Genomic DNA, 13260 nt, shown 5'->3' on the forward strand with positions numbered 1-13260 from the left:
GAATTGCCTTGTTTTCTGCAAGGGTGCTGTTTTGTTGTTTTGTCACATGATTGATGGGATAAACAAGGATCTTAATTGTCTGCTAGTGTTTATTTTTGAATTAGACAGAATACAATCAAAGCCGTGTATTGTACAGTTAAATCCTCGGAATCGTGATGGTGATGGTTTTAGTACTTTATGAGGCCGGAAAATAAATAAGATAGATGAAATGGAACAGCATAGCCCTACAACCATGTGTTCATGGTCTGGTTGACAGTGTATTCTGCCTGAACTCACTCAGCACATGTTCATTAATCTGGTGCACATCAGAGCACCCACGATACAATTAGTCAATGGCCAGAATAGCCTTCAATTGTCTGTAACCAATCTTCTATTCCAATGAATCCTTAATCTTGTGTAAATCCTATTCTCTCTCAGAAGTGATGTCCTACACAGCGTGATTTACACACTAGTGTTTACATGCATGACTCATGAATCACGTCTGGCTCAGTTTCATGGAGTTAAAATCGCTCTGCTTTCGATAGATTGCCTCCACACAGGGAGAAATGGAGCTCAGCTATTCTGAAAGCAGTTTGTCTCAGCACTTCCTGTTTTTTTTTCTCCCCCTTCTTCTTTCAAACATGAATCCAGGCAGTAGATATTGGAGCTCGCTTTACCAAGCCATCTGCAGTGCTGCCTGAATGGTGCCAGGCTTACAAGGCTGGTGGTGTTTTTAGAATAGAACCATAGCTGTCCAGATTTGCCCCAACCAGGGATCATCACACTCTGGTAAACAGGTTGAACGTGTTACTGTATGTAAAAACTCTTGTATTAATATGTGAACAGTGTTGGTTGTAGTTTTCCTGAAGGAAAGGTAAATAAAATTAAGTCTACATGCAGTGAAAGACTTGTAACAAGTGTTTTTTGTCGTAACAAAAGATGTTTAATTAGTGTGAAAATGCCTGGCTCTTTGATCTGAAGCACAATCACTGAGCTGGATTATACAGGGGAGAGTAGGTGCAAGCGCTTCAGCTTTTCCAAACAGCACACCGTCTCCCTGGCCTTTTATGCGTGTCTCTCCCTGTCAAGCAGTTGCTTACATAATCATCTGCTTACTTTAATCTCTGCATCTTTCCCACAACTTGTGCTTCTTTTTTTTTTTTTTTTTTTTTTTTTACAAGTTCACCATGTTTTTCTTTTGTATCCCCGACCAAATTCAAATCATCCTCCTCTTGTTCCCAGTTTCCCTCCATCAGTGCTTTTATCTGACATGCCCACCGGCACTCTCACGCTCTCTCCTGTCCCTCTTCCCTCTACTGGTGAGTGGTCATTCTCTTATTGTACATGGATTGTATGATTAAATGCCACTCGCCCACCTATCATCCTCTTGTCAGCTGCCCCTGACATCCCACTGCCTCTGGCTGTGCACTGCAGACTGTCTTTGCCAGAGTGTTTAATGCCCACAAGGTTAGATTACCTTGATATGATGTGGATTCACATCTGGATTCACTTTCTGTTTGGGCTAAAACAAAGTGTGTTTTGCAGTGAGGCAAGCACATATATCCCAGCACATATATGCAGCACATGTGATGCCAATGCAATAATGGTATGAAACACCATTGTTTACAGTGATAAAAAGGGATACTAAATCCAATTTATTCTCTTCAGCTGTAAATTGTCTGCACATATTAAAGTAAATTATTTGGATTACAGTGTGAAAACTGATGACACACTCAAAGCCAGAGAGGCGAGCATCCAATTAGTCACCTAATTAGCAAGTGAATGTTGTTTTAAAAATTAAAGGTCTTAAAAAGAGATGGGAAAACAAAAGCACCGAAGACAAACCTGCATCTTTTCAATTTGGTATCACGACTTAACTGATACAGTGAGGACACCTGCTTTTCCATTCGTGAGTTGTGACATCTGAAACAGATATGTACTGACTGTCTGATGGAGGCGAGGGGGAAGATCGGCATTCGTGTTTGACAGAGCCGCGGGCAAGTTGTACAGATCTTTTAACTCACTAAAATGGAGATGCAGGGACGCACAGTGGGACTGAATTCTCTCTGCAGGGGTGTGAACAGAACCAAAAGCTTGTGCTTGTAGGGTGACTGCAACGTCACAGCCAAAGTTAGATGGCCCTGCAGGGCCACAGTGAGAGGTGACACGTGCCCACGTAAACTGTCCAGTCAGGAACCAGGAAGGATGTAGGGCGGCTGTGACTCCCCACTCTTATTTTAAGACGATCTTCCACAAATAGCTTGCCCCCACGGAGACAAATAATTGGCGTGATATCTTGGGGGCACGAGCATGAGGAGCCGTCTGCATTTTAATGCCAATCCTCCACAGGAAGAACCCAGTTATGCATGCCACTGGGCATGATCTCTGGACTCCGTGTTTTCAGGGAAACACGTGCGACTGGAAGAGAGCTTAGGACAGAGTAGAGGTGTAATGATATATACGGTGAATAAATAGAATTGTAACGACAGATTGTGGCACACATTTATCTTTGTGGAGTCGAATGTTTGTGGTTCTAAAATGGGAGCAATATCAGCAAGAAAATAGATATTTGCTGTTACAGATGAATCAGTTGTTTTGTATTTCATCTCTTTATGACCTATTTGGTTCCTTGTTGTTTCTTTGGGTGCATTAAATAGGCCACACAATTGACTGAAAGTATAACTGCCAGATAATAACAGACTCTGAAGGCATCTTAAATACAGATATCCTCGGATCCATCTGCCTTACATCTGTTTTATTAGTTATATGAGGTGATTTCAAATGGTAAAATTGCTGTGTTGGTCTGCCAACTTGTGTCCAGACTGAAATATCTTGTTGTCTATATTCTTGGTGTCCAGACGATGAACCCTACTGACTTTGGAGACCCTCTGACTTTTTATCTGCACCATAATTACTTTGGTGGGTTTTTTTTGTGTGTGTGAAATATCTCAACATCTACTACTTGAATACGCACATAATTTTGCTCAGACATTCATGATTACCAGATGATGTACTGTATGCTACTGCTACTGATTTTCGTAGTCCTCTTGACGTTTGCCCTGGTCCCACTAGTTAACCTTTTTAATTCAGAATGAAAGACAACTTTTGGAAGGCTAGCTGAGACATTCATCTTCCATCCATCTGTCATCTATACCGGCTTTATCCTGAACAGGGTCAGAGGGGAGCTGGAGCCTATCCCAGCCCACATTCATGTTCCCTCCGGAATAATTATAATAACTTTGATGATTATTTAAGTTATCATTTTGGTTTGGTTTATGACCAAATGCCTTCAGAACTAATGACATTCCCATCAACCTCAGCGTTTTTTTTTGTGTGACACAGAGGCCAATCTTCTATTAATCCATCCATGGAGGCAGGTTCTTAATAATTAATACTGACTTAATAATTATTTTAAATGTCATACCTTTTGTCTGCTCCTCTTTTCTTTGTTAGCTAACTCGGCACAATGCATCATGTCTTTAACCAATTTCAAAATGGCTACGTTTAACAGCTGTCAAAAATACACACATGCTGTACATCTGGTTACGATGCTTTCTGAGTAATCTGAGAACCAGTTTGTTCGTCCTGGAACAAGTACTGTATGTAGAAATTGTTACATGAAACAGATTGTCAATGACAGAATGGACTGATCTGATCAAGCTCACAACACAGCTTGGCAGTTGATGGTGGAGCAGCTTTCTACCTCCTCCAAAACACTCACTGTACACTTTACTGTATTATACACTCTACTCACTGGCTTGAGTACACGCAGGGAGGACAGAGACAAAGCAAAAACAAGCCCGCTATTTTCACTCTCCCTGCCAGCTATGTGTCACGATTTTGTACTGGTTTCAATGCTGAAAAGAGACAGTTTAATTTCAAAGGAGAATGAAACCGCACGCTTTGTTTTCAAGTGAAACATCTGCATCTGGACTAAATGAACCACACAAAGTAAAGTACACTAACAATAATGAATGGATTGTGAAAGCAATCCCTATTATTATCTATCTGGAGCATAAAATTCAGAAGAAGAAAAAGACTTATAGTAATAGTTAGCCAAACAGCTTTATTTTCAAAATATAAGCAGTGTTGCATTGAGACAGACTAAAAACAGAAGTAATTGGTTTGTGCTATGACTACATACATCTGGACTTACACAGGCTGGTGGTGCAAAGCTAATTTGGTGTGTTTATTTAAGTAGCATTTCAGGGAAACCTTTCTTAAAGAAAAAAAAGTGTCATTACTATAAAGTTGTTTAATAGTAGTTAAGTTCTTTGCTCATTTAGTTTTACTGTTACTGTTTTTGGTTGTCATTACTGTGTTTGAGGGCAGCATTTGGTTTGGATGTTGGCCTAAAGAAAACATTTTCTTTCCATGGAAAAAAGGACAAGACTTGAACTTTTGATGAAGGCGTTACCTCTTTCTCAACAATTTATTTTTGTCTATGGCAATTCATAATTTTCCCAATAATTCTAAAGATAATAATGTACACATTAAAAAAAAATTAAAAAATTAAAAAAAAGTAAACACTGGTAACAGTCACGTGACCTTTACGTCACCTCAATGCGACCTGCAGCGTTCCGATCACTGAACAGCTGATTGGACTCGGCCTCTGTTTGAATCGGAAAGCCCCGGTGCACACACAGAGGTAAGTGGACCAGCGGCGCATTATACGCTGCAGGAAAGCTACAGGAAATGTTAATGCTTTATGGTGTTTTATTTTCGTTTTCGTCAAAGATGACCTCATCATTAAGAAAACGTTTAACACACACACACGCGCGCGCACACACACACACACACACACACACACACACACACACACACACACACACACACACACACACACAATCCTACTGAGACGCACACCCCTCCCACGCACCCCTCATGAAACACTCATAAAACATCACTTCACTTTTAAATTAAATATTTGTCAACTTTTTATTACCTGGATGTATATTTACTGTACGAGTAACGAAAGACAAGAGTTGGTGTCAATTTACTGTTAAAGTTAAAGCTGTTTCGGATTAAATTGCTGCATTGTTCTGACTTCACATCGGCCCATTTTACCTGAACAATGTGTTGTCGTGAAATATTCTGCTGATAAACTAACCTTTTTCTTAACAAATAAATATTTCAGTGTCCCATACCAATTTATAAAAACATCATTAGATCTCATGCATGGCTTATTTGGTCTTTTTAAATCATTTATCCAAACATGTCCAGTTTTAGCTGATTCCACCAGTGTATTGTGGAGAATGGGATGATGGACGAGATGTCTTCTTGTAACTTCTGGAAATTCCACCGTGCAAGTGAGTTTCAGTCCACTAAAGTGGGAAAGCTGAACTCTATGTTGAGACTGAGAGATGAGACGTGGGGATATTTCTGCCCAACAATTTAGCTGAACCCCGTGGAAAAGGACAAGTTGAACAAAAAAGTACTCAGTTTATAAGTCGACACGGGCTGCCTTGATGCCCTCTTTGGATAGCCGCCCTTGGATCAGATGCAGAGTTATTAGTCATGGTCTTATCCAATCAGCCGTCCTTAATGCTTGTGCTACTGGGCATTGCTGTGGAGAGGAAAGATTGTCTTTTATTGTCAGTTTGATTTCAAACTGGAGATTAATCCTATACATGCAGTCGCTGGTGGCACAGACCTCTGTTTGCGTGTGTGCGTGTGCGTGTGATGTTTGCATTTGGGAATCCAAAAATCTGTGTGGCCGTTATTCACTTGGACAAACATACATGTGTAGCTATGGCTTCATAGATTAAAGAAATAATCCACCCTAAAATATCTCTCGCATGTCGTATAGAATATCAGAACAAAGACAGCCTTGAGTGGTGTTGACAACTAATCTTGAAGCTGCTCCATCGTGCGATTTAGTCCGAGATATGAGGTGACCATATATGACTATGATGATCTCTGTGTTTTCTAGGGAATTCGAGGGATTGGCATTTAAAAATGGATAGACTTGTAGGTTTGATGTGATACATTTTCACTAAATGTAGAGCAACAATCATATACAAAGATGTATACAGCACTGAAGAATTAAATAATACAGCTGACTGAATGATGTAATGTATGATGAAAAAAACAACACTAAATTGAAATAATTAGAATGATAATGCCTCAATATTTTATTTATTTTATCTAAGGACATTTTGGACACTTGGGGGCAGAAAAAAAACAAGCTGTGAACCCAACTTGGACATCCATATACTGTCAGCTAACAGTTTCTTACCCAAACAGCGGATACGGAACAAGATTGTCATTCATGTGAAGTCTTGTTTCGAAACATCAGCAGAACGTGAGTACTATATTCTATCTTAAGTCTTTTAACTCTGTTTTCGGTATCTTCCACATGCTGAAGAAAACGTTTAGCCCCTCGTAATTGTGCTTTTTTTGGGGGGGTTCACAGAGGTATCATCTGTTTGTTAAAAAAGACCTGGCGATGTTTGAAAAACACTTACAGCTGTTCTGAAGGTGTTTCCACCTTCCAGAAAAGACTCTTCAAACCATCCGGATGAAAAAAGGTTATTTTACCATTTCCCAACTGTGCCTCTGTTTATAACAAGTCTAGCAGCTTAAATGGAAAAAAACAACAACAAAAAAACATGGTGAACAGGTTAAGAACTTAATTTGTCAGACTGGAAGAAATATCTTTCATCTGGACAGTTAGAGGAGTCTTTGAGGATTCTGTAACATCGGCAGAACAACTAATACACGACAGGCGTAAACTGGGTCTGGAAAACATCTGTCTCTTTAGCTGCTAAATGCTCAACTCACCAGCTTGTTGCTAACTTTGTCGTTCTTCCATTTGGTGCTTGGCCGGTCTATTTACAGTCGGTTTTTTAAATCTTATTTGGCAAGATGTGCTGCCTGCTGCGACGGGAAACAATACGAGAACAGTGAGAGTGAATCAAAACAGTAAACTTGAGGCCAGAAAGTAAAAACAATGAGTTGAAAGACTAGAATGCTCCTTAGAGCTGAGGGGACCTGCAGAGTTCACCAGGAGAAGTCTCTCTCGCACGAAAGAGCCGTGAGTACATGCTATCAATCATGACAGGTTTACTCCTCTATCTTAAATAAACAGATATGAATTAGACACAACTGTATACATGCAGGTAAAAACGTTAGCCTCCATAACAACCGAACAAGAGCTTCAACAATGAATCTTGAAGCTCGACATGTCCTCCTGACAATTAGAAACAGTTTTAAACCCACCTGGGTATAATTTGTTTTCATGTATTGACAGTTTCATGTTTTGTGTAATGAAATATAATTACAGCTGTATTGTAAAGGCTTTAAGTTATTGACAAATACATCAATCTATATTTAAGGTGTCTTTTAAAGTGTTGTACATTATTGTGAGTTATAAATGCTAAAGGGGATATGTGTTAGATTTTGGTGAGTTGTTCTTTTGAGCGTTGGTTTCATAACATGTCTGATTTATATGAACATAAAACGTACTTGGAGGGAGCATTTTAAACAAACACTGCATCCGATTAGTAAATCAACAGAAAATTAGGTTTGAGCCACTTTTCAAGCAGAAATTCAGGTAACAGATTAAATATGAAGATTTGCTGCTTTGTCTTTTGAGTTTTTGCAATGTTGTTTGGACAAAACAAAACCATTTTTTAAGCCCTAATGTCACTTTGGGTTTTGTTTTATTGAAAATTCCTAAACTCTACCAATAGTTAATCAGCAGGTTAATCAATGATGACAATAATTAGTTGCATTTTAACAGACCAACTTGGTAAAGTGCCACATCATCACTCGGTGCTCTGATTTCAAAGCTCATACAATGCGTTTGTTGTTTTTTTTGTTTTTTGGTTTTTTTTTATGAATTTTTCCTTTAAAGTCCCCTTTCTCTCCCCTTGAATCATCAAAGAGCATCACTCCTCACACGCGGAGAGAATGAATAACACACGCACGCATGTCGCCTCTCTCTGCGCACAATGATTCATCAACCACCGTTTGCTCATGAGACCGTGATTTCGGCTCCGATGAGTTCATTTTCGGAGCTGGCTGTTTTGTCGTGGGCCCTCGGATGCCCCCACCCCCCACCACCTCTCTCATCCCGCGTCTCGACGGACCAAACGCTGCTGCAGAAGCATCACCGGCAGCCTCCAAACTGCGTTTTCCCTGCCGTGATGGATCCCCGTGTAAACCGGTGAGCTGCTACCAGAAGACCGCTGTACTGTGGCGAGGAAGGACCGACACCCGATGACCGCAGAGACGTTGTTCCACACATCAAAGGGATAAAAAAAAAAACCCAACAACAACAACAAGACAATTATATTTCCGGCAATGTTATAGGATCGTCTTGTTTACCTTCCCGACAGATAAACAGCCGGGTGATTGAGATATTACGGCATGTAAGAGCTGGATAACTATTCCCGTGTGACCGACACCCATCTGCAGCTGATTACAATAAGATGAAAAAGGTAAGCTGGTTGACACGTTCAGGATTTACATCGGGCGTTGCGGGTTTCAGTCAAATAAAAACCTCTGACGGCTCGATCGGAGCTCATCAGGCTGCATTGTTGCATCGTCAATCCCCCTCCTGAGTTGAAATTGACGATTTGCCCGTTCAGATGAAGTCCCTCTCCACCTGCCGACTCGTGAGAGTGGCTGTTTAACTGCAAGATGCCGATATGTAACTTGTCATGTCATGACAGCACCCTGTTTAATTGTGAATCTGACTGGTTGACCTCAGGATGCCTGGAACTGGACGCGGCTCCAGGCTCTGCCTAAACCGAAGTCAGTTCAGCCCGTGAGACCACCTGAAACATTTAAATCCCTCTGCAGCCTTATGTGCGTGATCTGTGTTTGGTAAAGTTATCAAATCCTTTGCTTTCATCAGTCCTACAGAGAGAAGGGCTGCTGAGTTTGGAAAGGGGGAAAAAAAAAAAAAAGCTTGTCTTTTGAGAACAATTAGGTGAATCTCTGTTAGCTTTTAACTCTGTGCAGATTTTTAATTAATCAGCCCTAAATTACCATTTACTTGTACTTGTTTGTGTGCTTTTTTTTGTGTGCTTTTTTTTTGGTGGGGGGGGGCTTTTGATGAGTAAAAAAAAAAAGAGAAAATCTGACTGGCAAAATCACAGAATATGCCGCCTTTGAAGTTTCATCACTCTCACTGTGAGAGTAATTAAATATTGCAGTTTTTTGGTATCTAAAATGTTACTTGAAAACCATATTTCTGAGGGAGCTAAGAGCTGCCTGCTGGATGTCTGTGGATGTAAACCACCACTCGTCTCCTGGGAAGCTGAAGACGAGGCTGCGTCTAAGGGGGTGATCGATAGGCAGTTTGTATTGAGGCCCGTGTTGTAGTTGTCGAACGGGGTCCCTACAATTAAAAGCCCATTTTGTTAGTGGAAGGGGGATTAATAATTCATCCGCAGCTCAATAGGAACCACAAATCTGTGGATGGTACAGTGAAGGATGTCAGCGTAGCAGTGTAGCGCTGGGCGGGCTGAGAGCTTTACACATCACAGCATAGGCTGGATGATAATACCCATGTCTCCGTTTCCTGCGCGTTTTAAATGTGTTCAGGACTGTTTGCTCAGAGCAGAAGACTAAAACAAACTGAGTGTTGAGCGGTACAAACAGAGCACTGGCGCAGCTCTGGGTATCCAGTGTCAAACAGCTCTCTCGGTGGTGGACTGAAGCCTCGCACTATGGTGTCAATGTCATATCTGCTGCCAGGGAGCCAACAGCCACGATGATGCTGTACCACAGAGTTTGAAGGAAACCCAGCTGGCTCTGATCCAGGTGTTTAGAAGAAGAAGAAAAAAAGGGCTTAGTCAGGGCTACTGCGGGGAATGATTAGACAAGATAGTGTACAGTATCGCACAGAGCAGTATGACGTCAACAGGACACGGAGCATTAAAAGTATTTTCACACCAGGACCCTGAGGAGTCCTGCGACGAATGAGCTGCGCAAACAGTCACTCTGAGTCCATTAAGTTAACATTTAGACTGCTGTCATTGCAAACTGGCTGCATGGACAGCGGCTCTTCTCTGAAAAGGTTGCAGGTGTCTCTGAATGATCTTTTTGGGTTCCACTGCAATGTGAGTAATTATTTACTTACAGGCTTGATGTACTTGCACGTTCCTTAAGTACCTAAAATTTCGACTTCACATCATTCTAGAGGGAAATGTACTTTTACTCCGCTACATTTAACTATTTACTTGTGGAGTAAGTACTCAGATCCTTTACTTGTGAAAGTAGAAATACTGCAATGCAGAAACACTCTTTTTAAAAAAAAAAAAAAAAAAAGTAAAAGTACTGGAAAAGTATTGGCATTAAAATATATCTGAAGGAAAAGTTCTCATTACACAGAAAAGCTGTGTTCAGGATAATGTAAATTACATCTTAAATAAATAATGGATAAACATTACTTTATTTTACAGCTAGTAACGGAGGCTGCTCCTTTTAAGCATTATTTCATGCTGCCAGCTAACTTAATCTATAATATGTGATTCATTTGTTCATATTTTGTTTTAATAATCTTAATCTATAAAAAGTAACTACTAACTGTAGTTATAAGATAAATAGGAGTAAAAAGTACTGTATCTTTCCTTTCAGTTATCACAGGTCCCTTCATCACAATTAAGTCCTGACCAATAAATGCACAAATGAACAACGGTCAAAATTTGAGCTATCGATAAGTCCAGTACCTGCTTAATTATTCACTTTAAAGATCAACGTACCTGGATTGAATGGAGCGTGTAACTGCAAGCAACATTTAACGCAAATGTCTAAAAACTGACTTGGGCAGCAGAAATCAGTTGGACATGTTATCACCAAAGAAGCAAACTTGTTAGTGAGCAGTTTTTTATTACAGATTCAGTAGCATCATCGTTTGGAGTCGTGTTTGAGTCCACCAAGTTCACTATTAATTCTCTTTAATCTCTGTTTTTGGTCTCCACCAACTCCTGAGGGAAAAATGTGGCTGTTTAGCTGCTAAATGCTTCTATATGTTCACCAGCTAGCTCCTAACTGTGTCTGTGTGTTGATTGGTGCTGATCAGGGTTTTAGAGGTTGTCGGACAGCCAGTCAGTGAGCTGCAATGGTAAAACTGCATTAAAACCAGTGGTGGAATAAGTATTGAGATCCTTTATAAGTAAAAGTACTCCATTACAAGTAAAAGTACAGAACTATTAGCAACAAATTTAAGTTTAAGTATTAAAGTAAAAGTACAGGTTTGGTCCCTCTGACTGATATATTATTCCATATGACATTATTAGATTATTAATAAGTGTGTAAGCAGGAGGTGGAGCTAGTTTTAACTACTTTATATATTGTTTTAATTGCAGGGACAGCAGATAAATCTGAGGGGTCATCAGATGATAACTGGGAGAGGAAAGAAGAAAAAAACAGTTCTGATAAACAAACCGTTTTCAGTTTTGGATTTTTTTTTTTCCTCTACTCTTTTATTTTTTAGGGATTTGCTGAGTCTTTTGAACATCTATTGAAATAAAATCATGTAAGCAATTTAGAGGGAAAGCTGCTGGTGGAGCTCTTAACATCTCATAGACATCTGAAAAGGGACCTCGATTACACACCGCTGTTTGCAAACCACTGGTTTAATCTTTAACAATATGCTGTATTTTAAAAGGTGGTTATATTATCCATTGTATCAAATCATCATCTGAAAAGTAACTAAAACAGTCAGATAAATGTAGTGGGGTAGAAAGTACAATATTTCCCTCTGAAATGTAGTTAATGGAAGTATAAAGTAGCATCAAACTCGAGAAAAGTACAAGTACCATAAAACTAATTTACTTTCCATTACTGTGTAAAACGGAATTTTGACTTTTACTTGGAGTGGCATATTTTGTCTGTTGTATTGCTCCTGAAGTTAAAGATCTGAACGCTTCTTCCACCTCCGCTACAATCAGAAAATACTCAAGGAAGAGTTTTCATTTTCTGCTTTTCTGGCATGAAAGGAGCACAAGTGTTTAAATCTTGTGGGTCTGACCCACTGTGTTAGATCTCTGGCATTATAAGGCTTCCCAAAGTATGACTGCCCATGCTGGGGCGCATTAGCTGTATCATGAGAAGAGAAAGAGCAGGAATGTCACAAGGTATTGGCTTAATTGGTATTTCAATGGACACAGACAACAGTCTCTTCTTTTATTCTCTTTGTCTCGCTTTCTCCATCTGTTTTATTATCTTGCCGGCTTTCCTCAGCCATTTTCTCTACGACACCAGCCGTATGTGGTGGGTGTGAGGTCAGATCACAAACACAATAAGGTAATTATAATACAGCAACCCCACCAGCCTCTCATGTCACTTGTCACACTACGTTATATTGAATGATGTTGTGCCATAAACAGTATCGATATAGATTCCTGAATTATCTTTGTTATTACATCTAACACTCATATCCAAGGTAGTTTGTCATTTTATGTGTCCACACTGATTTGCACTGTGAAAAGAACAAAAGGCAGCAGAGACCACAAACAGATTTATTCTTCAGTTCCAAATTTGAGGTATTTCAGACAATTTGTTGTGTTCACAAATTTTCTCAGACGTTGAATTTTCTCTTCGGGACAAATTAAATTGACAAACGGTCCATAGGTGTAGAGGAGATTTATGTTTGTTTGACCTGAAATCAAAATGTTTACGAGTTTAAGATACAGAAATGAATCAAAACAAACTTAATGTGTAATTAATTATCTGTTCAATGTATCCTCATCACCATGGCTGTCAGTACTGAAAGGTTTTTTAGAAATGTATAATTTTATTTGGCCTTTTTCAGTACAGCAACACACACTATACACATTCTTAAGCCATTTCCTGTTTACGTCTGTCTCGACACAGCACTGTTGACGTGTTGATGCCGCTGCTAAATGTTCTGCATTGTCTGCTCAGACATTCCACTTTTGTACTCCTTTGGCAATACTTTTACAAATAAAACTGGTCCTCAAAGGCAGCAGAACAGTTCTTTGTTTAGGGCATCAATAATGCTCATGAAGAAATTGATGGCTGGAATTCTTCAGGCTGAATCTAACTTGAGAACCAACAATCCTGGCAGATAAAAGTAATAGAGGTTGAAGATAAGAGACGGAAATGTTCTTTCATGAGGCCCGGTCTGTTTACTGACTGAGAGAAAGGAGTTCACATACAGTATTTCAAGCTGTTGTTTCTCTGTTTACCATAGCAACAAGCCACCAGTGTAACTTCAGTTCAGGCAGAAGAATGGCGCTCTGAACTCAGCCATGTGTACACTTCCTCCTTATCATCGGTGAAGTGTCTTGGTGCTCCATCTGT

General features: G+C 39.8%; 1 protein-coding gene across 6 annotated transcripts in view; it reads left to right on the plus strand.

Moving 5' to 3' along the window:
* The first annotated feature begins 7898 nt into the window (after positions 1-7898).
* Positions 7899-13260, plus strand: part of dlgap4a (discs, large (Drosophila) homolog-associated protein 4a) — an 83853-nt gene continuing 78491 nt past the window's right edge. For 3 of the 6 annotated variants that reach the window (XM_069140195.1, XM_069140199.1, XM_069140198.1), the window contains exon 1: positions 7902-8423. The gene's annotated coding sequence lies outside the window, so the exon portion shown is untranslated. The other 3 variants (XM_069140200.1, XM_069140196.1, XM_069140197.1) reach the window with 3 other exon arrangements.

Source organism: Embiotoca jacksoni, unplaced genomic scaffold, assembly GCF_022577435.1.
Source record: "Embiotoca jacksoni isolate LCO1_2020_lvr unplaced genomic scaffold, fEmbJac1.0.p SCAF_9, whole genome shotgun sequence".
Classification (NCBI taxonomy): Eukaryota; Metazoa; Chordata; class Actinopteri; family Embiotocidae; genus Embiotoca; species Embiotoca jacksoni.